This window comes from Athene cunicularia (genome assembly GCF_003259725.1).
Source record: "Athene cunicularia isolate RWA chromosome 20 unlocalized genomic scaffold, athCun1 chr20_part1, whole genome shotgun sequence".
In the NCBI taxonomy this organism is placed as follows: domain Eukaryota; kingdom Metazoa; phylum Chordata; class Aves; order Strigiformes; family Strigidae; genus Athene; species Athene cunicularia.
The window spans coordinates 510509-513329 of NW_020799125.1; positions in this window are offsets into that span (position 1 = coordinate 510509).

Here is a 2821-nt window from a genome sequence, read left to right on the forward strand (position 1 = left end):
CCCCCCCAAATAGGCCTACAAAAAGAGATTTAAAAGCTTGCCACAGACAGCATCTTTTCCTTCACTTTCTGATTTCAGAGCATCCTTTGTGCTGCAGCAAAATCCCCCCAGCAACAGAGCTGGAGCTCGGGGATGCTGCAAGTGGCTGCGGGGGGTTTTGGCGCAGGGATGGAGGAGGAGGAGGATGGTAAGGACCCCCAGGGATGAAGCTTGTGCCAGTGTCGGGGTTCCCTGCAGCTGGCGGGGCGCAGGGGGGCTGGGGGCAGGAGGGAGGCAGCAGGGAAGGGCTCCAAGGGAAAGGCTTTGTTCACGGGCCAGCCGGGAGCGTGCGAGGGCCTCCGGGTTCCAGGATTTCTCCTCCACTTCGCTCCTGCTGTGCGCGGGAGCCGGGCCAAGGTGGAGCACGGCGGGGTGGAGCGGGTCCCTGAGGAAGGCAGGGGACGGCCGCACATCGAGCCCTTAAATTGCCTGGGAAAGCAACTCTATCTTTCCAACTCCCTCCAGGGATCTTCTCGCACCGTTTCCCAGGCTGCTTGGCCTGAACACCTCCACCTCTGCCCTCATCCAGCCAGCTCTCTTGCTTGGCCTGTTCAACTTTGCTCCGATCTGAAAGCGCACGGGAAGGATAAAGCAAAGGCTCATGACAGAACGACCCTCGTAGTGTGCTCGAGCTGGAGAAATAAGGTTAAAGGCTCTTATCTGATGGAGCCGAAGCCTTGCCAAAGCCTGTTGCTATCAGCTCGGGACACATGTGCTATTGGCAAAGCTTCGGGGACACAATAATACAAACAGTTTTCATTGTCGAGTCAACAATGATGGGAGAAGGAGCCTGGTGCTATTACCGGTATAAAAGGCGCGCTGTAGGAAAGCTCAGGACAGGAGGATGCAGTCGCGATCAACAGCGGGGTTTAGCAGATTACAGTTCTATTTGTATTCGGGAAGGAGAAACCTTCCATCCCCAGTGGGCTGGAGCCAGAAGGATGGAGCCAGGGGGGCGGTTTAGGCTGCAAGGAAAAACTCTTTGAGCAGCGCTGGAAGCAGCTGCAGCAAAGTGCTGATGGCAGCGGGTTTGGGCAAGGGCAGGTTTGCAGCGCGTCAGCCCGAGGTCACACTCTGCCGGCTCGGGAGAAGTCACCCAGGGAAAAAACTTGAGGCTCTACATGACTGAGGGGGCTGAGAGGAGAAGGTGGGGGCTGCCGCCTTGACAGCCTGGGGCTGGCGGGATCCCTCTCCACAAAAATCTGTATTTGAACGGTGTGCGCAGGGTGGGCGGGCATTCGGCACATGCTGCACCCCCTCCTGCTGTCATTCGGACTGACACGAGGGTGGTGGGGAGAAGGTTGGTGCCTCGGGGCTGGTGTGTGGGGGCCGTGCTGCACCCCTGAGTTTTATGGGGTGAAGCGGCCTTCCAACACCCGTGTCACATCTCCCCGCACTCTTCCTCCTCAGGTTTCCTCAAACAGGGGATTTTTGGAGAACACACGCTCCTGGGCTGCGTTGGATGTGCGGGTGGATGAGTGGGGTGGGAGGATGAGTGGGATGAGGCCACCGTCCAGCCCAGGGCAGCAGTCCCTCTAAAGTGGCACCCAAGGTGGCTACCACATGCCCATGGCTCTGCGTGCCCCAGCCTGAGGGCTGTGCCATGCCCCTGGCACCCAGGCAAGGTCTTGATCCACAATTCCACACACTGACGGGGGCACAGGGAAGATGCTTCGGCAGAAGCATCCAACCACAAGATGGAGGGTCTCCAGCCACCCGGCTTGCGGAGGGCGAGCGGCTGGGCCACCTGGACTGAAGCCCAGTGCCAGCCCTCACCCTTGGGGGCGGATGGCAAGGCAATGGGGCGCATCACCTCGGCCGTGCCCGTGATGGTGAGGAGGAGTCACAGGTTTGCCAGGATCCCTCTGCCTCCACTCCACAGGAGGCTGCGGGAGGCTGGAAAGCCAGGCAGGAGGTCAGGAACTTATCGGGTGCTGTCAGGGGTTGAGCGGGGCCTGGGTGGCCATTGCCACCAGGAGCAGGGATGTCAGGCAGTGGCCACAGCTGGGTGGCAGGAAGCCCAAGGCAGCCAGCGAGTCTGTCCTCCTCGGCCTTCACCATGTATTTTCATGAAACAATGCACCCCATGTTGGGCACGGCACGAGGCTGGCCCCCCCCACACTGCGGACACTGTGAGGCCACCTGGCCCCTGTGCTAGCCATCCTCGCCCCACATGCAGCTCCTCATCCCTGTGGGCTGCAGGACGGCACCAGCGTTGCCCCTTTTGTGCCAGGATTTGGGGTCTCTGCTGCAAGGTCTGGAGGGAGGAAAACACGGCGTGCCTTGGCTGTGGCCTGCAGCGCTGCTGTGCCCCTGCCTGCGCGGGCAGGGCTGCTGCCCAGCCCCGGGTGGCACAGCTGGCCCTGGCAAGACTCATCTGTGGGGCAGCCAGGCTGGCAGGCCCCGAGGAAGCCCTCACAGGAAGGATGGCTGTGCCAGCTGCCGGCCTGGCCCTCTCCTGTTCCCAGCTCGGCTGGCGCAGGGTAACTACCCGCCTCGAGCGGCCGGCTCTGCTGCCCGCACAGCCAGATATTCCACCTGGAAAGAGCAACAGCCATCACTCAAACACGCCAAGGAAAATCCCCAGCAGACCGAGATGCTCAGAGATACTGTGAGATGCAGATGAGCCCCTCCAGGCTGGGGGTGCGCTGGGGCGAGGGGAGGCATAACCCCCACCTCTGCGCTCCCAGCCCGTGGCAGCCAGGGCTTGGCATTGCCTGCCAGCCCCACGAGCAGCCCCTGCGCACCCGGCAGGCGCTCGGAGCAGGCGGGGCGGGGGGGG